Genomic DNA, 25031 nt, shown 5'->3' with positions numbered 1-25031 from the left:
CTGAGTCAGTCACCAACAATAATGAAAAAATATACATGTGTATCTTTTTACTGTCATAAAAGCACTTCTACACATATTGTGTCATTTGATGTCAACATCTTGGGAAACATATATTCTTACTGTTACTGTTACGTTACTTCTTCCTTTTTTTTTTTTTTTTTTGAGACAGAGTCTTGCTCTATTGCCCAGGCTGGAGTGTAGTGGCACAATCTCAGCTCACTGCAACCTCTGCCTCCCAGGTTCAAGCAGTTCCCTGCCTCAGCCTGCTGAGTAGCTGGGATTACAGGCCTGTGCCACCACACCCAGCTAATTTTTTTTTATTTTTAGTGGAGATGGGGTGTCACCATCTTGGCCAGGCTGGTCTTGAACCCTTGACCTCGCGATCCACCCGCCTTGGCCTCCCAAAGTGCTGGGATTACAGGCGTGAGCCACTGCACCCGGCACTTCTTTCTTTTTAAAACATTCTGGCTATGCTTATGAGGATACCAAAGCTCAAGAAACTAAGATTCTTGCCCAAGGTAATTTAGTACCTGGAAATATTTTTTTTTTTTTTTTTTTTTTTTTTTGAGACAGAGTCTCGCTGTGTCGCCCAGGCTGGAGTGCAGTGGCGTGATCTTGGCTCACTGCAAACTCCACCTCCCGGGTTCACGCCATTCTCCCGCCTCAGCCTCCGAGTAGCTGGGACTACAGGCACCCACTACCATGCCCAGCTAATTTTTTGTATTTTTAGTAGAGACGGGGTTTCACCATGTTAGCCAGGATGGTCTTGATCTCCTGACCTCGTGATCCACCCGCCTCGGCCTCCCAAAGTGCTGGGATTACAGGCTTGAGCCACCGCGCCTGGCTCCTGGAAATATTTGACACTGGAATCCATACCTCTGAGTTTTGGAATCCTCATCTTTAAAATGAAAACTGGGTGCTCTCTAAGGCCTCTTCAGTTGAAAAAAGGTAGTGCAGAACTTATGTTTTCTGAATGGAAACAGTATGTTAGCAACCTGAACTTGCGGGACATAACCAGAAAACACATTTTTTTTTTTTTTTTCTCCCAGTTGTTGTACAACTTATTCAGTGGGGGAAATGCCACCTATGATCCTGGACAAAAACTCAGGCAGTCTCATGATGTTTCTGTTCACTGTTAGAGAAAGAAAGCCCAATGGTTCTTTTAAGTTCCCAATTCGGAGTGTCAGGGCTTTGTTATATTAAGCAGCTCTAACTGGATTTATAAGCTAAAACCTTTCTTTTCTCTAACTGGGGCCTTCTTTGTGAGGGAAGCCAAGAAAGCATGGCATACTTCCCTCCCTCCTCCACTATCCACAGTTCTGACAAGACCTTGGTCTAAAGAGTGGAGGGAAGTCAAGAGGTAAGAGAACAGGAACATTCTTACTTGTCTGGCACTGTGTCATAAGCTGCCTATGACATCTCTGGGCCTGTGTCCTTCTGGGGCTCTCACTGGGAATATTTGATGGTACTTCTTGTGATATGGAGTGGGCATGTCTCTAACTGGCTGTTCCTTCTCAGCAGCTGGTCCTTCAGTGGTCCACTTTACACAGACTCCCTTTGTTGAGGTCTCAGCTTCCCTTCAGTCTGACCTATCAGTATGATTTAAAATGGTACCAGGTCTGCTAGCTGGTCCATGGGAAGCACTCATCCATTTTCTGCTTCAGTAAGCCAGTCCCAGCACAGCCACCTGTTCTTTGCTTCCACCTCCAGAGCCCATCTCTGCTTTTAAGTTTTTCATTTGGGAGTCAGAGACTTGGCCATTGTGTTCCTCTGACTCCCAGGAACATATCAAGCTTTTTTTTTTTTTTTTTTTTTTTTTTTGCTAAAGATGAAAGACAGACATCCTACAATCCTACACACTCTTTCCTTGGAATGATAGGACTCATTGCCAGCTCTGTCCAAAGAAATTCTCCTCACAAATAATCTCTAAATCACATCTCCAGTAAAGACAGTCATTTAACTGTTTCTCAGGCATGAATTTGGACATTTTTGTTTTCTTCGGAATGCAGTATTTATTATTTCCATATAGCAGCCAAAAGCCAAAATGGGGACAGAAAGTTTTCCATTATTAATATCCTGTAACATATAGAGAGGCTAGTGAAAGTTTATATCTAAATATGGCTAGTCCACATTGACTGTAAGACAGCCAATCTAATTATTTTGGTCGCTATGCTAATAAAGAAACCAAATGAATGATAGGTTTTCTATTCTGTTGACCAAGTTGGTTGTGTCACAATTTTGTTAGTGGATTAAAAATTTTAATTTTCTTCTGGTGTCAAAAAAAAGGATGGACAAAAGTTTGAAGAACTGTTTAAACTTAACACGGTGATTAATCATAAAATATATGAAATGCCTTATAGTCATTTGCTTAACAAATAATTGTTGAGTGCCTATTTGTGTCAGGCACTGTCAAGTCATGAAAGTTCCAATAGTAAACAAAATATACAAAACTCCTTGCATTCATGTAACTTAGATTTTACATGATACCTTTGTGGCTTATTGAAGGTCAAGTGTGTCAACAAACATGAAGATGAAATGCTTCAAGAAAACTATCCACATTGAATGTACACAGCGATATTCACTGAATAACATTTGATATTTTGACTCTTCACTAGCAACTCATATTGTCCAAGGAATTTTGAATTTTCTAGGGCAAAATTGGAATAATATATAATAGGCTGGAGTGTGGGGATGAACTATTTGGCTATTTAAAATACCATTATAGGAAGAATCAATATCATTAAAATGACCATACTGCCAAAAGCCATTTATAGATTCAGTGCTATTCCTGTTATACTACCAATGACATTCTTCACAGAACTAGAAAAAATTGTTTCAAAATTTATATGAAACCAAAAAAGAGCCTGAATAGCTAAGGGCGACCCTAAGCAAAAAGATGAAAGCTGGAGGCATAATACTACCCGACTTCAAATTATATTACAGGGCTACAGTAACCAAAACAGCATGGTACTGGTACAAAAACAGATACATAGACCAATGGAACCGAATAGAGAACTCAGAAATAAGGCTGCACACCTACAACTATCTGATATTCAACAAACCAGACAGAAATAAACAATGGGGAAAGGACTCCCTATTTAATAAATGGTGCTGGGGTAGCTGGCTAGCCATATGAAGAAAATTGAAACTGGGCTCCTTCCTTATGCCATATACAAACGTTAACTCAAGATGGATTAAACACTTAAATGTAAAACTCAATACTATAAAAATTGTGGAAGACAACCTAGGCAATACTATTATGGACATAGGAATGGGCAGAAATTTCATGATGACATCAAAAGGAATTGCAACAAAAGCAAAAGTTGACAAATGTGCTCTAATTAAACTAAAGAGCTTCTGCACAGCAAAAGAAAGTATGAACAGAGTAAATAGACAACCTACAGAATGAGAGAAAATTTTTGCAAACTATGCATCTAACAAAGATCTAATATCAAGCATCTATAAGGAATTAAAACAAATTTACAAGAATAAAAACCAAACAACCCCCTTAAGTGGGGTTGGACATGAACAAAGGACATGAACAAGACACTTTTCAAAAGAAGACATACATACAGTGAACAATCACATGAAAAAACTCAAAATCACTGATTATTAGATAAATGCAAATCAAAACCACAATGAGATGCCATCTCACACCAGTCAGAGTGGCTATTAAGAAAAAGTTAAAAAGCAAAACAAAACAGATGCTGGTGAGGTTGTGGAGAAAAAGGAATGCGTTTACATTGTTGGTGGGAGTGTAAATTAGTTGAACCATTGTGGAAGACAGTGTGGCGATTCCTCAAAGATCTAGAGACAGAAATACCATTTGACCCAGCAATTCCATTATTGGGTATATACCCAAAGGAATATAAATCATTCTACCTAAAGACACATGCATGTATATGTTCACTGCAGCTCTATTCACAATAGCAAAGATATGGAATCAACCTAAATGCCCATAAATGATAGACTGGATAAAGAAAATGTGGTGCATATATACCATCGAATGCTATGTAGCCATAAAAAGGAATGAGATATGTTCTTTGCAGGGACATGGATGGAGTTGGAGGCCATTGTCCTTAGCAAATTAATGGAGGAACAGAAAACCAAATACCGCATGTTCTAACTTATGAGTGGGAGCTAAATGATAAAAACACACAGACACATGAGAGGGAACAACACACACTGAGGCCCGCTGGAGGGCAGGGACTGGGAGGAGGGGGAGGATCAGGAAAAATAACTAATGGGTACTAGGCTTAATACCTCGGTGACAAAATAATCTCTGCAACAAACCCCCATGATGCAAATTTACCTGTATAACAAACCTGTACATGTACTCCTGAACTTAACAATAAAAGTTAAAAAAAGACTGTTGTTTAACTTCCTCATCTTAATGAGAACTTGTGGTTTCCTACTCCTAATTATACGCTTATTTTGGGGAAGAGGAGAGTATATAAAATGAAAACCATTAAATCAAGTACAACCAAGAATCATCATTTTAGATATGATCATAATCTGGAATGAGTTGTCTTTTTCAGAAACATTTGCTGCAACTCAAACAAGGCTGATTGGGGAAATCCTGAGTGGGGAAAGATAAACTCCTGGGATCAGGGGATATATACTCTATGAGTATATGACAGCAAATTTGAGACTATTGTGAATTTGAGACCTTGTTTTCCTACTTGGCAAAATAATTTAAAGTACAGGAGACTCTTGATATTCATGAAGGATGTGTCTGGAGACCCTCTCACTTCCCTAATACATGACTACCTCTTAAGCATGGCATTTCTGTGTGTGGCTATTATGTGCAAGGTTTTGTGCTGGATATTATGTGGGGTATCAGGATGAGAAGGTAATTTCTCTGTTCCTTTGAACTTAGGGATAGTAGAGAGGGACATGCAACTATATTACATATTAAATAAGTGATTAATATGTGATGGTTATTGTTATTATTGAGACATAGTCTCACTCTGTTGCCAGGCTGGAGTGCAGTGGCATGATCTCAGCTCACTGCAACCTCCACCTCCAGAGTTCAAGTGATTCTCATGCCTCAGCCACCAGAGTAGCTGGGATTACAGGCACACGGCATGATGCTCAGCTAATTTTTGTACTTTTTGTAGAGACGGAGTTTTGCCATGTTGGTCAGGCTGGTCTCAAACTCCTGGCCTCACGTGATCTGCCTGCCTTGGCCTCCCAAAGTGATGGGATTACAGTCCCATCTGCGCCCACTGCGCCTGGCCTGGGATTTAATTTAATAATCAGAAATTCAGGTATAATACATGTATATATATTCTTATTTTTGATTTTTTGACTTTTTCTTTTTTATTGAGGCATGACTTATATACAGTGACACACACAATTCTTAAGTAGACAGCTCAATGAATTTTTACATGTATGGATACTGATGAACTTACCCCTCAGATCAAGATATGGAATATTTTCAGCACCCCAGAAGATTCCTTCCTGCCCCTTCCTCGTACTATTCTTCCCCTGCCAAGTAACCATTATTTTAACTTCTTTCACCATAAACTAGTTTGCCTGTGCTAGAACTTGATGCAAATGGAATCCTACATTTATATGTATGATTACTCACCATTATTTATTTATGTTGTTGGGGGTAGAAGAAATTTGTTCTTTTCCATTTCTGTGCAGTATTCCATTGCATGACATTTGGGTACTTTCAATTTTTGGCTGTTATGACTAGCACTGCCATGAATATTCTTGAACATGTCTTTTGATAGACATAAGCACTCATTTCTGTTATGTATATACCTAGGAATAAAACTGCTGGGTTGTAAGCAAATATATGCGTAGTGGATACTGCCAGTTTTTTTTCAAAGAAGTTGAACCAAGATACACTCCTGCCAGCCATATGGGATAGTTCTAGTTGTCCTACATCCTCTTTAATCCTTAGTAATGTTGGTAGCAGTGCTGTTCCTTGTAGACATTATAGTAACTGTGAGGTGGTATCTCATTGAGGTTACACTTGGAATTCCCCTGATGGCTGGTGATGTTGAGCATGTTGCATATACTTGCTGATTATTTGGTTGTCTTCTTTTACCAAATTTAAAGATTTTATCAAATCTTTTGCCCATTAAAAGTAATTTTCTCTGTTTTATGGATTTATATTTCTTTATAAATTTTGGACATAGCTTCTTTCTCAGATATGTGTATTGTGAGTGTTTTCTCCCAGTCTGTGACTTGACTTTTCACACTCTATATGTTGGTTTTTTGATGAACAGGAATTCTTAACTTTTTAAAAGTCTAATTTATCAATCTTTTCTTTTATAGTTAATGATTCTGATGTCCTGCTTAAGAAGTCTTTGCTTACCCTAAAATTATGAAGATATTCTGCTCTATTTTCTTCCAAAAGGTTTGCTGATTTCTCTTTCATATTTAAGTTCTTATTCTGTCTTAGATTAAAATGTGTATGGTATGAGGTTAGATATAATCTCTTTTTACTGTTAGCACACTTTCTGTTTTCACTTGTTTTGTGATTCTCTTCTAATATAACACAAAAAGGAAATTTTACCTTCAGTCACATTATTGTTAAGACAGGGAAATATGGATGCAAAAGGACAAACATGTTTAGGCACATCTATACCTCTGCTGAAGCCATTTTGCAGCCAAATCTAGGCACAGATACACCTAGACAATTCACTTATTAAGTTCCAGGATACATGTGCAGAATGTGCAGGTTTGTTACATAGGTAAACATGTGCCATAGTGTTTGCTGCACCTATCAATCCATCACCTAGGTGTTAAGCCCCTCATGCATTAGTTATTTATCCTGATGTTCTCCCTCCCCGTGTTCCCCTGACAGGCCCCAGTGTGTGTTGTTCCCCTCCCTGTGTCCATGTGGTCCTACTGTTCAGCTCCTACTAATAAGTGAGAACATGCAGTGTTTGGTTTTCTGTTCCTGTGTTAGTTTACTGAGGATAATGGCTTCTAGCTCCATCCATGTCCCTGCAAAGGAAGTGATCTCATTCCTTTTTATGGCTGCATAGTATTCCATGGTATATATGTATAATATTGATGTATCCAGTCTATCATTGATGGGCATTTAGGTTGATTCCATGTCTTTGCTATTGAATGACTATATGAATATATGCATGCATGTATCTTTATAATAGAATGATTTATATTCCTTTGAGTATATATCCAGTAATGGGATTTCTGGGTCAAATGGTACTTTTGGTTCTAGATCTTTGAGGAATCACCACACTGTCTTTCACAATGGTTGAACTAATTTACCCTCCCACCAACAGTGTAAAAGTGTTCCTATTTCTCCATAGCCTTGCCAGCATCTGTTGTTTCTTGACTTTAATAATGCCCACTCTGACTGGTATGAGATGGTATCTTATTGTGTTTTTGATTTGCATTTCTCTAATGATCAGTGATGTTGATCTTTTTTCATATGTTTGTTGACTGCATACATGTCTTCTTTTGAGAAGTGTCTGTTCATGTCCTTTGCCCACTTTTTCATGGAGTTGTTTTCTTCTTGTAAATTTAAGTTCCTTGTAGATTCTGGATATTAGCCCTTTGTCAGATGGATAGATTGCAAAAACTTTCTCCCATTCTGTAGGTTGTCTGTTGACTCTGATGATAGCTTCTTTTGCTGTGGAGAAGCTCTTTAGTTTAATTAGATCCTGTTTGTCAACTTTTGCTTTTGTTGCAATTGCTGTTGACATTTTCATCATGAAATCTTTGCCTGTGCCTATGTCCTGAATGGTATTGCCTAGATTGTAGTTTTAGGTTTTACATTTAAGTCTTTAATCCATCTCGAATTAATTTTTGTATAAGGTGTAAGGAAGGGGTGCAGTTTCAATTTTCTGCATATAGCTAGCCAGTTCTCCCAGCGCCATTTATTAAATAGGGAATCCTTTCCCCATTGCTTGTTTTTGTCAGGTTTGTTGAAGATCAAATGTGTAGATGTGTGGATGTGTGGTCTTATTTCTGGGTTCTCTATTCTGTTCCATTGGTCTATATGTCTGTTTTTGTACCAGTACCATGCTGTTTTGGTTACTGTGGCCTTGTAGTATAGTTTGAAGTCAAGTAGCATGATGCCTCCAGTTTTGTCCTTTTTGCTTAGGATTACCTTGGCTACTTGGGCTCTTTTTTGGTTCCATATGAACTTTAAAGTAGTTTTTTCTAATTCTGTGAAGAATGTCAATAGTAGTTTAATGGGAATAGCATTGAATCTATAAATTATTTTGGGCAGTATGGCCATTTTCATGATATTGATTCTTCCTATCCATGAGCATGGAAAGTTTATCCATTTGTTTGTGTTCTCTCTGATTTCCTTGAGCAGTGGTTTGTAGTTCTCCTTGAAAAGGTCCTTTGCTTTTCTTGTTAGCTGTATTCCTAGGTATTTTATTATCTTGGTGGCAATTGTGAATGGAAGTTCATTCAGGATTTGGCTCTCTGCTTGTCTATTGTTGGTGTATAGGAATGCTAACAATTTTTGCACACTGATTTTGTATCCTGAGACTTTGATGAAGTTGTTGATCAGCTTAAGAAGCTTTTGGGCTGAGACTATGGGGTTTTCTAGATATAGGAGCATGTCATATGCAGAGATAGTTTACTTCTTCTCTTCCTATTTGAATACCCTTTATTTCTTTCCCTTGTCTGATTTTTCTGGCCAGAACTTCCAATGCTTCGTTGACTAGAAATGGTGAGACAGGGCATCCTTGTCTTGTGCTGATTTTCAAGGGGAGTGTTTCCAGCTTTTGGCCATTCAGTATGATACTGGCTGTGGGTTTGTCATAAATGACTGTTATTATCTTGAGGTATGTTCCATCAATACCTGTTTTTTTTTTTTTTATACTTTAAGTTCTAGGGTACATGTGCACAACATGCAGGTTTGTTACATATGTACACATGTGCCATGTTGGTGTGCTGCACCCATTAACTCATCATTTACATTAGGTATATCTCCTAATGCTATCCCTCCCCTCTACCCCCTCCCCACAGTAGGACCCGGTGTGTGATGCTCCCCTTAATACCTGGTTTATTGAGAGTTTTTAACATGAAGGGATATCGAATTTTATTGAATGCCTTTTCTATGTCTATTGAGATAATCATGTGCTTTTTGTCTTTACTTCTGTTTATGTAATGAATTATGTTTATTGATTTGCATATGTTGAACCAGCCTTGCACCCAGGGATGAAGCTGACTTGATCATGGTGGATAAGCTTTTTGATGTGCTACTGGATTTGGTTTGCCAGTATTTTATTGAGGATTTTTGCATTGATGTTCATCAGGGATATTGGCCTGAAGTGGGTTTGTTGTTGTTGTTGTATCTCTGCCAGGTTTTGTTATCAGGACAATGCTGGCCTCATAAAATGAGTTAGGGAGGAGTCTCTCCTTTTCAATTGTTTGGAATAGTTTCAGAAGAAATGGTATCAGCTCCTTGTTGTATTTCTGGTATAAATCAGCTGTAAATTCATCTGTTCCTGGGCTTTTTTTTTGGTTGGTAGGGTATTTATTACTGTCTCAATTTCAGAACTTGTTATTGATCTATTCAGGGATTTGACTTCTTCCTGGTTCAGTCTTGGGAGGGTGTGTATGTCCAGGAATGTATCCATTTCTTCTAGATTTTCTTAGTTTATTTGCATAGACGTGTTTATATTATTTTCTGATGGTTGTTTGTTTTATATGGGGTCAGTGGTGATATCCCCTTTATCTTTTTTTATTGTAGCTATAAATAAAAGCTATCTCTTTTATTTTTTATTAGTCTAGCTAGTGGTCTATGTGTTGTATTATTTTGTTTTTCAAAAAACCAGCTCCTGGACTTATTGATTTTTTTGAAGGGTTTTTGTTGCACTTCTATTTCCTTCAGTTCAACTCTGGTCTTGGTTATTTCTTGTCTTATGCTAGTTTTGGGGTTTGCTTGCTCTTAGTTCTCTAGTTCTTTTAGTTGTGATGTTAGGTTGTTAACTTGAGATCTTTCTAACTTTTCAATGTGGGCATTTAGTGTTGTAAATTTCCCTCTTAACCCATTTATGCCTAGTGTTCCATTATTGGAATGCTAAGTTTGTGGGCATTATTTATATCCTACTGCTCAAGGTCATCACCAATGTCTGGTTTTTCACACACACACAAATGGGCAACCTCTGGCATAAATGGGTTAACACTGCTTTAGCTGAGTCCCAGAGATTCTGGTGTGTTATATCTTTGTTCTCATTAGTTGCAAAGAATTTCTTTATATCTGTGTTAATTTCATTATTTACCCAGAAGTCATTCGGGAACAGGTTGTTCAATTTCCATGTACTTGTGTGGTTTCTTAATATTGAGTTCTAAGTTGATTGCACTGTCTTCTGAGAGATTGTTTGTTATAATTTCAGTTCTTTTGCATTTGCTGAGGAGTGTTTTACTTCCAATTATGTGATCGATTTTAGAGTAAGTGGCATGTGGCACTGAGAAGAATGTATATTCTGTAGTTTTGGGGTACAGAGTTCTTTAGATATGTATCAGATCCACTTGATCCAGAGTTGAGTTAAAGTCCTGAATATCTTTGTTAATTTTCTGTCTCAATGATCTGTCTAATATTGATAGTGGGGTATTAAAGTCTTCTGCTATTATTGTTTGGGAGTCTAAGTCTCTTTGTAGGTTTCTAAGAACTTGTTTTATGAATCTGGGTGCTCCTGTATTGGGTGCATATATATTTAGGATAGTTAGCTCTTCTTGTTTAATTGAACCCTTTATCATTTTGTAGTGCCCTTTTTTTTATCCTTTTTGATCTTGGTTGGTTTAAAGTCTGTTTTGTCAGAAACTGGGATTGCAACCCTGATTTTTTTTCTGCTTTCCATTTGCTTGGTACATTTCCCTCCATCTCTCTATTTTGAGACTATTTGTGTCTTTACACATGCAATGGGTTTCTTCAATACAGCACATTGATGGGTCTTGACCCTTTATCCAGTTTGCGATTCTGTGTCTTTTAATTGGGGCATTTAGCCCATTTGCATTTAAGGTTAATATTGTTATGTGTGAATTGGATCCTGTCAATGTGATGCTAGCTGGTTATTTTGTAGACTTATTGATGTAGTTGCTTCATAGTGTCACTGGTATTTGTATTTCATTGTCCTTTTGTAGTGGCTGGTAACGTTTTTTGCTTTTCATATTTAGTGCTTCCTTTAGGAGCCCTTGCAAGGCAGGCCTGGTGGTGATGAGCGCCTTCAACATTAGCTTGTCTGAGAAGGGTCTTATTTCTCCTTCACTTATGAAGCTTAGTTTGGCTAGATACGACATTCTGGGTTGGAAATTTTTTTCCTTAAGCATGTTGAATATTGGCCCCCAATCTTTGCTGGCTTGTAGAGTTTCTGCTGAGAGGTCTGAGGTTAGTCTGATGGGCTTGCCTTACTTTTAATGGCAAAAACTTCAAATTCTTTAGCATCGACCTAATAGGTGACCTGGCCCTTTCTCTCTGGCTGCCCTTAACATCTTTTCCTTCATTTCAACCTTGGAAGATCTCATTATTATGTGTCTTGGGGTTGATCATCTCATGGAGTATCTTATTGGGGTTCTCTGGATTTCCTGAAGTTGAATGTTGGCCTATCTTGCCAGGTTGGGGAAGTTCTCCTGGATGATATCCTGAAGTATGTTTTCCAACTTGATTCTATTTTTCCCATCTCTTTCAGGTACCCCAATCAATTATAGGTTCCGTCTTTTTACATACTCCCATAGTTCTTGGAGGTTTTGTTGGTTCATTTTCATTCTTTTTTCTCTAATCTTGTCTGCCTGTCTTATTTCAGCAAGATAGTCTTTCGGCTCTGAAATTCTTTCCTCCATTTGGTCTATTCAGCTATTGATACTTGTGGTTACGTTGTGAAGTTCTCGTGTTGTGTTTTTCAGCTCCATCAGTTTATTTATATTCCTCTCTAAACTGGTTATTCTAGTTAACAGCTCCTGTAATGTTTTATCATGGTTCTTACCTTCTTTGCATTGGGTTAGAACATGCTCCTTTAGCTCAGCAAAGTTCGTTATTACCCACCTTCTGAAGCCTACTTCTGTCAATTCATTCATCTCAGCTTCAGCCCAGTTCTGTGCTCTTGCTGGGAAGGTGTTGCAATCATTTGGAGGAGAATAAGCACCCTGACTTTTGGAGTTTTCAGTGTTTTTTCACTGATTCTTTCTCATCTTCATACATTTATCTGGCTTTGATATTTGAGGCTGCTGACCTTTGGATGGGGTTTTTCTGAGAGCACTTCTGTTGATGTTGTTGTTGTTGCTTTCTCTTTGTTTGTTTTTCTTTTAACAGTCAGGCCCTTCTTCCCCTAGGGCTGATGTGGTTTGCTAGGGGGTCCACTCCAAACCCTATTTAGCTGGGTTGCTCCGGCACATGAAGGTGTCACCAGTGGAGGCTGCAGAACAGCTAAGATGGCTGCCTCCCCTCTTTTCTGAGAGCTCTGTTTAAGAGGAGCACCAACCTGATGCCAATAGGAGTGCTCCTGTGTAAGGTATGTGGTGACCCCTGATGGGGGGGTAGTCACACCAAGTCAGGAGGCATGGGATCAGGGACTTTCTTAATGAAGCACTCTGTCTGCCCCTTGGTGGAGTGGGTGTACTGCACTAAGGGGAATCCCATGAATTCAGACTGCCCAGATTCCTCAGAGTCAGCAGGGGGAAAGACTAAGTCCATTGATCCATGGAGACTATGGCCGCCCCACCCCCCAGGGGCTCCATCCCAGGGAAATCAGAGTTCTGTCTGTAAATCCCTGACTGGAGTGGCAATTCACTTTAAAAAGTTCAAATTGCTTTACCTCCTTGCCTGTCTATTCCTAATCCATTCTGTTATCAGAGCAGGTAGCACTAGGTGGTCTAAGACTATGAAGATGAATACGTCTGCTATAGAAACTTTGATTCTTAGCTTGTGAATAGTTTCTGCTGTGCAGGGCTTTTTAGTAGCCTATATGGTATGTAAGGGGCTAGATAAATGCAAATTTCATTTCACTTAGAAAGGAAATGAGCCACAGTAAATGGACATGCGTACAACTCTGGAATTAAAAGGAGGGTGGATTCCTTCTGTCAGCAGGGTGAAAACAATACTCTATATCCAAATACATCTTTTTAGAAGTCTTAGCAGTTTAAAAGAACATAAAAGTTTGGATAGGAACAAAAACAGGATGAATTCTCCGTTCTGTTTTGTTGCTTTACCCTTCAATAGCTGTGAAGCAAAACTCACCATCTTGGTTTTCTTTAGTGATTTCTGATTCTGGATGACCACTGGGCCCAAATGAGATGATTTTTGACCTAATTCTAATAATTATTTCTAATAATGAGGGACAAATTGGCATGTCATTGTTACATAGAGTCCTTCTATTGCTCAACAGACAATGCACAACTTAGGAGCAATGTTTCCTGAATCAAAGGGAGAGATCAAGCAAATTGTGTGGTTGTGTTGGCACTGGGCACATGTATAAATGTTATATATTTCTTCTAAGTGACAGAAATTCCTCATTGGCATAGCAGGGAAATCATATTGCTTTATCAAAATTAATAACTGAAAGTTGGCATTGTTGAACATACATATCTTAGTTTCCTGAACTTTGGAGTACACAAAAGAAATATGGGGTTCTGGCAAGATGGCTAACAGAACTACCCTCAAGCTGAAAACACAGAAATGAGGACTAAACTAAAATGAAAATAAAAAATTAAGTACTCAGCTGAGTTCAAAAGGAAAAATAGGATTAATTTTCAGTTGCCAGAAACAAAGAAGGAATGTAAATTCATAGTGGAGTTTTAAGAGTGGAAGGTCAGAGGGAGTTGAGGGAAATCGACCAGATATAGGCCTTAGGGACATAGCAACTGAGATAGATTAAAGATGGCCATAAATTCCTTACCATTCTTTCCATCAGGAAGTAGAATTTTCATTTGTAACTAAGCTGGCCTGTTATTTGCTTTGACCAATAAAATGAGACAGAAATGATGCTGTGTAATATTAAAAGTCATGACTTAAGAGATCTGCAGCTACAACCTTTCTCTCTTGAAATGCTCCCTCTTGGAATCTAGCTGCCATCCTGTGTGAAGCTCAAGCAACCTGCATTGAGTGGTCATGTGGAGGAGCACGGATGCATCCTATACAAAAGCCCCAGCTGAATGCCCCAGCCAACAGTCAGCATCAACTGCCAGTTATATGAGTGAGCCATTTTGAATGTTTCATTTCTAGTAAATCTTTCAGATAACTGCAGCCCAGCTCATACTTGCATGGAGCAAAAGAATTGCTCAGCTGAGTTCAGTCAACCTACAGATGCATGACAGCTGATAAGTCATTGTTTTTGTTTTAAGACAGTAAATTCCTGAGTAGTTTGTTACACAGCAATAGAAAATGGAAACAGGGCCTGAGATTTTAATGCCCACACGATAACAGAATACAGAATAAAGTTGTCCCTTAGTATCCATGATGGATTGGTTCCAGGACCTCCTGCAGATGCCAAATTCTAAGGGTGCCCGAGTCTCTTATATAACATTATGTAGTATTTGCATATAACCTATGCTCATCCCCTTTATTGTTTAGAGAATGATGACAAGAAAACAAAGTCTACAAATATTCAATGTGAATGCAATCATTCTTTTTTTTTTTTTTTTTTAATATTTTTGACTCAAGATTGGTTGACTCTAAACATGTGAAACCCCTGGATATCGAGGGCTGACTATATATGGCTTTAGGCCCACACAGTGCAGAGGGGGGACACTGGAACTAAGACCTCTGCATAAATCCAGGACATGGAAATGCTGTTCCTTGGTAAAAGAGTGATATGTTTTGGCTCTGTGTCTCAACCCAAATCTCATCTTGAATTGTAATCCCCAGGTGTCAAGGGAGGGACCTGGTGGGGGGTGACTGGATCATGGGGGCAGTTTCCCCCATGCTATTCTCATGGTAGTGTGTGAATTCTCAGAAGGTCTGATGGTTTTATAAATGGCAATTTCCCCTGCACTTTCACTCTCTCTCTCACCTGCTGCCATATAAGATGTGCCTGCTTCTCCTTCTGCCATGATTGTAAAGTTCCTGAGGCCTCCCCAGCCATGCAGGACTGTAAGTCAATTAAACCTATTTCCTTTATAAATTACCCAGTCTCAGATATTTCTTTATGGCAGTGTGAGAACAGACTATTACAATGAGGAAGTAGAAATACTCTGCCTACCATCCCAGATATGCACAAGGAAGGTTGCCTTTCTTGTCTTTATTAGGGGCTAGATGAAAAAACATTCTTGCATGAATACAGGAGCCTGAGGCCAACATTATATATTACTGTGGAGTCTAAATTTACACTTCATGCAAGATTTCTCTAAGCTGTGAAATTAACACAAAAATTGATCAAGGATGGATGAGATCTTTTGAGTACTTTACAGAAACAACTTAAAACTGTTTTGTTGAAACTCTTACACAATTTAAGGTGGCTTTGACACTTACTGGAGCGGGGAATTTGTACTGAAGATGGGCTCACTCTACGTATTTGCAAAACACTTAAAAAAATGATCCATGTTGAGGAAGAGTCAAGAAACACAAAACACAGGATTAGTGACTCTTGAAGCAGAGATAACAAATCCAGCTGAAGCATCTATGTTTTAAAAGTGTGTTTAAAAATAATTTTGAGAGAAAAGGATAAATTAAAACTAAGTTCAAAAGAATAAACATGATATATGCATTTAAAAGCCACATGCCTTTGAAAAAGAACTAGATAGAATGTCAAGAAATGAAAGATACAATCATTAAATTTTAAAAAGTCATTGAAAGTTTGACACAATAGATTTGGCTCAGTTGAAGGGGGAATTAGTTGAAATAGAAGATAGATCTGAAAAAATTATTTCTAATTATCATAGAGTGATAATGAGGTAAAAATTTTGAAAGAGAGATTAGGACACATGAAGGATACAGGAATAGTTCTAACATATGCCTAATAGAGTTCCAGGAAGAAAGTCTAGAGGTAATGACAGGGAAGGAATAATTGAAGGGATAATATATTAAGTATTGTATTAAAGGTCTGCTTATCACATTTACATTTGTTATCTCATTAATTATCAACATAGACGAGTGAGATTCACTGTCATCCTTATTTTCAGTTGAGAAAAATCAGACTTTGAAAAGCTACATAACACAGCATCATCTTCCTCTTCCCTCCATAGGGGTGTCTGTACAAGCCCTGTCTCCCTGTCCCACTGACACTGATCTTTGGCCAAGGTCACCAAAAACTTCTCTGTGGTTGAATCCAGTGGGCGTTGACTGCTGGCCTCTTTCCGCCCCCCCACAGCAAAGGAGTAAGCATTCCTATCTTTCCAGCCTCTGTCTTCTTTGCTTGTTCCTTTATTTTATTTTATTTTATTTTATTTTATTTTATTTTATTTTATTTTATTTTATTTTTGAGATGGAGTCTTGCTCTGTTGCGCAGGTTGGAGTGCAGTGGTGCTATCTCGACTCACTGCAAGCTCTGCTTCCCGGGTTCACGCCATTCTCCTGCCTCAGCCTCCCAGGTAGCTGGGACCACAGGCGCCTGCCACCAAGCCTGGCTAATTTTTTTTTTTTTTTGTATTTTTAGTAGAGATGGGGTTTCACCATGTTAACCAGGATGGTCTTGATCTCCTGACTTCGTGATCCGCCCGCCTTGGCCTCCCAAAGTGCTGGGATTACAGGCTTGAGCCAACGTGCCCAGCCTATTTTATTTTATTTTATATTCAGGAGGTACATGTGCAGGTTTGTTACATGAATATTTTGCATAATGCTGAGGTTTGGGCTTCTAGTAAGCCCATCAACCCAAATAGTGAACATAGTACCCAGTAGTTTTTTGACTCTTGTCCTCTTCCCACTCCCCCACTTTGGAGTCCCCTGTCTGTGATTTCCATCTTTATGTTCATGTGTACCCATTGTTTAACTCCCACTTATAAGTGAGAATAAGCAGTATTTGATTTTCTGATTTTGAGTTATTTCATTCAGGATAATGACCTCCAGCTCCATTCATGTTTGCTGTGAAGATCATAAGTTCATTATTTGTTATTGCTGCATGGTATTCCATGGTGTATTTATATCACAATTTCTTTATTCAGTCGACTGTTGATGGACACTTAGGTTGATTCCACAACTTTGCTATTGTCAATAGTGCTGCAATAAACGTTCAAATGCTGGTGTCTTTCTCATAAAATAATTTATTTTCCTTTGAGTAGATACCCAATAGTGGGGTTGCTAGGTCCAACAGTAGTTCTATTTTTAGTTTTTTGAGAAATCTCCAAACTGTTGTCAATAGGGGTTGAATTAATTTACATTCCCACCAACAGTGTATAAGTGTTCCCTTTTCGCTGCATCCTCACCAGCATCTGTTATTTTTTGACATTTTAATAATAGTTATTTTGACTGGTGAGAGATGGTATCTCATTGTAGTTTTCATTTGCATTTCTCTGATGAGCTGTGATGCCGAGCATTTTTTCATCTTTGTTGACTGCTCATATGTCTTCTTTTGAGAATTGTCTGTTCAGTATTTTGTCCAATTTTTAATAAACTTACTTGTTTTCTTGCTTATTGTTTAAATTCCTTATAGATTCTGGATATTAGACCTTTGTTAAATGCACAAATTGCAAATATTTTCTCCCATTCTGTAGGTTGTCTGCTTACTCTGTTGATTATTTCTTTTACTGTACAAAAGCTCTTTAGTTTGAGTCTTGTTTATTTTTGTTTTCGTTGCATTTGCTTTTGAGATCTTAGTTGTAAATTCTTTGCCTAAGCCAATATCCGGAAGAGTTTTCCTATGTTTTCTTCTAGGATATTTATAGTTTCAGGTCTTACCTTTAAGTCTTTAATGCATTTTGAGTTAACTTTTGTATATGGTAAGAGATAGGAGTCCAGTTTAATTCTGCATATGGCTAGCCAGTTTTCCCTGCGCCATTTATTAAATAGGGTGTCCTTTCTCCATTTAAATTTCTATTTACTTTGTCAAATATGAGTTGGGTATAGGTATGTGGCTTTATTTCTGGATTCTTTATCCTGTTTCATTAATTTATGTATCTATTTTTGTACCAGTATCATACTGTTTTGGTTACTACAGCCTTATAGTATAGTTTAAGGTCAGGTAATGTGATGCCTCTAGCTTTGTTCTTTTTGCTTAAAATTGCTTTAGCTATTTTTTTGTTTCATATGAATTTTAGAATTATATTCTCTGTTCCTGTGAAAAATGATGTTGGTAATGTGATAGGAGTTGCACTGAATCTGTAGATTGCTTTGGGAAGTGTGGTCATTTTAATGATATTGATTCTTCCTATCCATGAGCATGGGATGCTTTTCAATTTGTTTATGTTATCTATGATTTCTTTCATCAGTGTTTTGTGTTTCTTATTGTAGAGCTCTTTCATCTCCTTGGTTAAATGTATTCCTAGGTATTTATCTTTAGTGGCTATTTTAAATAGGATTAAGATCTTGATGTAGTTCTGTATTAGTCCATTCTTACACTGCTATGAAGAAATACCCAAGACTGGGTAATTATAAAGGAAAGAGGTTTTATTGACTCACAGTTCCACATTGCTGGGAAGGCCTCAGGAAACTTACAATCATGGCAGAAGGCAGAGAAGAAGCAGGCACCTTCTTCACAGGGCAGCAGGATAGAGTGAGTGCAAGCAGGGGAAATGCCAGGTGCTTATAAAACCATCACATCTCATGAGACTTCCTCATTATCATGAGAACAGCATAGGGGAAACAAACTCTATGATCCAATTACCTCCACCTGGTCCCACCCTTGACATGTGGGGATTATGGAGATTACAATTCAAGGTGATATTTGGGTGGAGACAGAGAGCCAAACCACATCATCTTGTCAGCTTGAGCATTATTGGTGTATAGAAATGCCACTTGTATTTGTGCTTTAATTTTGTATCTTGAAACTTTACTGAAGTTATCAGTTCTAGCAGTCTTTTGAAGGCATCTGTAGGATTTTCTAGGTATAAGATAATGTCGTCAGTGAGCAGAGATAATCTGACTTCTCTTTTCCAATTCAGATGCCTTCTATTTTTTTCTCTTGCCTGATTGCTTAGGCTAGGACTTCCAGTGCTATGTTGAATAGGAGTGATGAGAGTGGACAGCTTTGTCCTGTTCCAGTTCTTAGTGAAAATGCTGTCACCTTTTCCCCATTCACTATGATGTTTGCTGTGGATTTGTCATATATGACTCTCTTTATTTTGAGGCATATTCCTTTGATGCCTAGTTAATTGAAGTTTTCATCATGAGGAGATGTTGGATTTTATAGACTGCTTTTTCTGCATCTACTGAGATGATTATGTGGTTTTTGTTGCCACCCTGGTTGTCTGAATGACTCAGCAGTTCCAGGCTATGAGCTTTACAGAGTCCAAGCTGAACGGGACAGAGGTGGTTCCACAGCATGACATGACTGTTTTGTCGAGGCATGGCCAAACTGCTTCTTTAAATGGAACCCCAATTCACTCCTCCTCACAGGGTGGGTCCTCTAAGCTGGGGCCTCCAACTACCCCTTCCTGTATTCTATGCACAGAGTTCTGATTTCTCCCTGGGATGGAGTGCCTGAGGAGAGGTGTGGGCCACCATCTTTGCTATTTGGGCAACTTGGCCATTCCAGCCTGCAGGCTTTGGGGAGTCCAAGCCGACCAGGCAGAGGTGGTTCCCCAGCACCTCACAGCTGTTTTGTCAGGGTGTGGCCAGACTACTTTTTAAAATGGAACCTGGATCCATTCCTCCTTGTTGGGTGGGTCTTCCCATCTGGGGCCTCCAGCCACCCCCACCTGTGTTCTGTGACTGACAGAGTTCTAATTTCTTCCTGGGATGAAGTGCCCAGGGGGTCGGGCAGGCCGCCAGCTTGGCTGTTTTGGCATCTCAGGCAGTCCAGCCTGTGGGCCTTGGAGAGCCCAAACCTATCAGGGGCTGAAGAGATCCCCAACACAGCACAGCTGTTCTACCAAAAAGCAGCCAGACTGCTTCTGTAAGTGGGTCCCTGATCCCATTCCTCCTGACTGGGTGAGACCTTCCAAACGGGCTCTCCAGCCACCTCCTACCAGTGCATTTGGGGTGGCAACAGGTCAGTATCCACCTGGGATGGAGCTTCTGGAGGAAGAGGCAAGCTTCCATCTTTGCTATTTCACAGCCTTCACTGGTGATACCTCCAGGTACTGGAAAAACCGAGGCAATGATGATCTGGAGCAGACCCCCAGCAAGCTGCAGTAACCTTACAGAAGAGTGGCCAGACTATTAAAAACAACAACAACAACAAACACAAAAACCCGTCCAAAGGTCAGCAGCCTCAAAGATCGAAGGTAGATAAGCCCACAAAGATGAGAAATAATCAGTGCAAAAATGCTGAAAACTCAAAAAGCCAGAGTGCTCCCTTTCCTCCAAATGACTGCAACACCTCTCTAGCAAGGGTTTAGAACTGGACTGAGGCTGACATGGCTGAAACGACAGAATTAGGCTTCAGAATGTGCATAAAATAAAACTTTGCTGAGCTAAAGGAGCACATTGTAACCCAATGCAGAGAAGCTAAGAATCATGATAAAACAATGCAGGAGCTGACAGCCAAGATATCCAGTTTAAAGAGGAACATTACTGACCTGATAGAGCTGAAAAACACACTACAAGAATTTCACAACACAATCACAAGTATTAATAGCAGAATAGACCAAGTGGAGGAAGGAATCTCACAGCTTGAAGACTGTCCTTCTGAAATTAAGGCAGACAGACATTAATAGAGAAAAAAGAATGAGAAGGAATGAACAAAATCTTCAAGAAATATGGGATTATGTAAAGAGACCAAATCTATGACTGATTGCAATATCTGAAAGAGAGAAAGGAACCAATTTGGAAAACATATTTCAGGACATCATCCAGGAGAACTTTCCCAACTGATGTGGTTTGACTCTGTGTCCCCACCCAAATCTCATCTACAATTGTAATCCACAGGTGTTGAGGGAGAGATCTGATGAGAGGTGATTTCCCCCATGCTGTTCTCATGATAATGAGTGAGTTCTCATGAGATCTGATGGTTTAAAAGTGTTTGGCAGTTCCTCCCAAGTCCTGCCACCATGTAAGATATGCCTTGTTTCCCCTTCTGCCATGACTGTAAGTTTTCTGAGGCCTCCACAGCCATGCAGAGCTGTGAGTCAATTAAGCCTCTTTTCTTTATAAATTACCCAGTCTCATGTAGTTCTTTATAGCAGTGTGAAAACGAACTAATACAGAGCATTGGTACTGAGAGAAGTGGGGGCATTGCTGTAAAGATACCCCAAAATGTGGAAGTGACTTTGGAACTAGGAAATGGGCAGAGGTTGGAACAGTTTGAGGGCTCAGAGGAAGACAGGAAGATGTGGGAAAGTTTGTAACTTCCTAGAGACTTGTTGAATGGTTTTTACCAAAATGCTGATAGTAATGTGGACAGTGAAGTCTAGATTGAGGTGGTCTCAGAGGGAGATGAGGAACTTATTGGAAACTGGAGTAAAGATCACTCTTGCTATGCTTTAACAAAGAGACTGGCAGTATTTTGTCCCTGCCACAAACATCTGTGGAACTTTGAACTTGAGAGAGATGACTTAGGGCATCTGGCAGAAGAAATTTCTAAGCAGCAAACCATTCAAGAGTTTCCCTAGCTTTTTCTAAAAGTGTATGGTCATATGCATTCACAAAGAGCTGGTCTGAAATTGGAACTTATGTTTAAAAGGGAAGCAGAATGTAAAAGTTTGGAAAATTTGCAGCCTGACCATGTGGTAGAAAATAAAATACCCGTTTTCTGGGTAGGAATTCAAGTGCAAGCCAGGTGCAGAAATTTGCATAAGTAATGAGGAGCCAAATGTTAATAACCAAGACAATGGGAAGAATGTCTCCATGGCGCTTCAGAGATCTTCATGGCAGCCCTTCCTGTCACAGGCCCAGAGGCCTAGAAGGGAAAAATGGCTTTGTGGGCCAGGCCCAGGTCCCCACTGCTCTGTACAGACTCAGGACATGGCACCCTGTGTCCCAGCAGCTCCAGCTCCAGCCCTGCCTAAAAGGGGCAAAGGTAAAGCTCAGGCCATTGCTTCAGAGGGTGCAAGCCCTAAGCATTGGCAGCTTCCACATGGTATTGGGCCCATGAGTGCACAGAAGATAAGAGCTGAGGTTTGGAAACCTCTGCCTAGATTTGAAATGATGTATGGAAATGTCTGGATGTCCAGGCAGGAGTCTGCTGCAGAGGCAGAGCCTTCACAGATAAGCTCTACTAGGGCAATACAGAGAGGAAATGTGGGGATGGAGTCCCCACACAGAGTCTTCACTGGGGCACTGCCTGGTGGAGCTGTGAGAAGAGGGCCACCATCCCCCAGATTCTGGAATGGTAGGTCCACTGACAGCTTTGCACCTGGAAAAGCCACAGACAGTCAACGCCAGCCCATGAGAGCAGCCATGGGGGCTGTACCCTGCAGAGCCACAGGGACAGAGCTGCCCAAGACCTTAGGAGCCCACCCCTTGCATCAGTGTGCCCTAGATGTGAGACATGAAGTCCAAGGAGATTATTTTGGAGCTTTAAGGTTTAATGGCTTCCCTGCTGGATTTTGAACTTATGTGGGGCCTGCAGCCCCTTTGTTTCAGCCAATTTCTCCCATTTAGAATGGGAACATTTACCCAATGCCTGTACCCCCAATATATCTTGGAAGTAACTAACTTGTTTTTGATTTTACAGACTCATAGGCAGAAGGAACTTGCTTTGTTTCAGATAAGACTTCAGACTTGGACTTTTGAGTTAATGCTGGAATGAGTTAAGATGTTGGGGACTGTTGGGAAGGCATGATTGCATTTTGAAATATGCGAAGGACATGAGATTTGGGAGGAGTAGAATAAGATGTGGCTCTGTGTCCCCACCCAAATCTCATTGGGAATTGTAATCCCCACATATCGAGGGAGGGACCTGATGGGAAGTGATTGGATCATAAGAGCAGTTATCCTCATGCTGTTCTCATGATAGTGAGTTCTCATGAGATCTGATGGTTTAAAAGTGTTTGGCAGTCCCCCCTCCTGCTGCCATGTAAGACACACCTTGCTTCCCCTTTGACTCTGCCATGATTGTAAGTTTCCTGAGGCCTCCGCAGCCATGCAGAACTGTGAGTCCACTAAACCTCTTTCCTCTATAAATTACTGAGTCTCATGTAGTTCTTTATAGCAGTGTGAAAATGGACTAAAACATCAACCTAGCAAGACAGGCCAATATTCAAATTCAGGAAATGTGGAGAACCCCAGTAAGATACTCCATGAGATCATCCCCAACACACAAAATCATCAAATTTTCCATGGTTAAAATGAAAGAAAAAATGTTAGGGGCATGCAGAGAGTAAGGCGAGGTCACCCACAAAGAGAAGCCCCTCAGACTAACAGTGGACCTCTCAGCAGAAACTCTATAAGCCAGAAGAGATTGGGGGCCAATAACATTCTTAAGGAAAAGAATTTCCAACCCAGAATTTCATATCTGGTCAAACTAAGATTCATAAGTGAAGGAGAAATAAAATCCTTTTCAGACAAGCAAATGCCAAGGGAATTTGGTATCACCAGACCTGCCTTAAAAGAGCTCCTAAAGGAAGCATTAAATGTGGAAAGGGAAAAGCATTACCAGCTACTACAAAAACACACTGAAGTACATGGACCAGTGACACCATGAAGTAACCACATAAACAAGTCTGCAAAATAACCAGCTAGCGTCATGATGACAGGATCAAATCCTCACATAACAATATTAACCTTAAATGTAAATGGGCTAAATGCCCCAATTAAAAGACACAGAATGACAAACTGGATAAGAACCAAGATCCATCAGTATGCTATCTTCAAGATGCATCTCACATGCAAAGACACAAATAGACTTAAAGAGATGGAGGACAATTTACTAAGCAAATGGAAAGCAGAAAAAAGCAGAAGTTGCAATCCTAGTTTCTGATAAAACAGACTTTAAACCAACAGAGATTAACAAAAAGACGAAGAAGGGTATTACATAATGATAAAGGGTTCAATTAAACAAGAGCTAACTGTCCTAAATATATATATGCACCCAACACAGGAGCACCCAGATTCATAAAACAAGTTCTTAGAGACCTACAAAGAGACTTAGACTCCCAAACAATAATAATGGGAAACTTTAACACCCCACTATCAGTATTAGACAGATCATTGAGACAGAAAATTAACAAAGATATTCAGGACTTTAACTCAGCTCTGGATCAAGTGGATCTGATACATATCTAAAGAACTCTGTACCCCAAAATTAAAGAATATACATTCTTCTCAGTGCCACATGTCACTTTAAAATCGATCACATAATTGGAAGTAAAACACTCCTCAGCAAATGCAAAAGAACTGAAATTATAACAAACAGTTTCTCAGACTACAGCACAAACAACTTGGAACTCAAAGAAATTCACTCCCAACCACACAACTACATGAAAATTGAACAACCTGTTCCTGAATGACTTCTGGGTAAATAATGAAATTAAGGCAGAAATAAAGAAGTTCTTTACAACTAATGAGAATGAAGATATAACACACCAGAATTTCTGGGATTACAGCTAAAGCAGTGTCAAGAGGCAAGTTTATAGCACTAAATGCCCACATTGAAGTGCTAGAAAGACCGCAAGTTAGCAACCTAATATCACAACAAAAAGAACTAGAGAACCAAAAGCAAATAAACTTCAAAGCCAGCAGAAGACAAAAAATAACAAAGTTCAGAGCTGAACTGAAGGAGAAAGAAACACGAAAATCCCTCCAAAAAATCAATGAATTCAGGAGACCGTGTTTTGAAAAAATTAATAAAATAGATAGACTGCTAGCTAGACTAATAAAGGAGAGGGAAGATTCAAATAAACACAATCGGAAATGATAAGGGGGATATCACCACTGACCCCACAGAAATGGAAACAACCATTAGAGAATACTATAAACACCTCTATGCAAATAAACTAGAAAATCTCGAAGAAATGGTTACATTCCTGGACACATACACCTTCTTAAGAGTGAACCAGGAAGAAACTGAATCCATGAATAGACCAATAATGAGTTCTGAAAATGAGGCAGAAAAAAT

Source organism: Rhinopithecus roxellana, chromosome 7 (assembly GCF_007565055.1).
Source record: "Rhinopithecus roxellana isolate Shanxi Qingling chromosome 7, ASM756505v1, whole genome shotgun sequence".
In the NCBI taxonomy this organism is placed as follows: Eukaryota; Metazoa; Chordata; class Mammalia; order Primates; family Cercopithecidae; genus Rhinopithecus; species Rhinopithecus roxellana.
The sequence above is the reverse complement of the archived record's forward strand: the minus strand, read 5'-3'. Positions refer to the sequence as shown.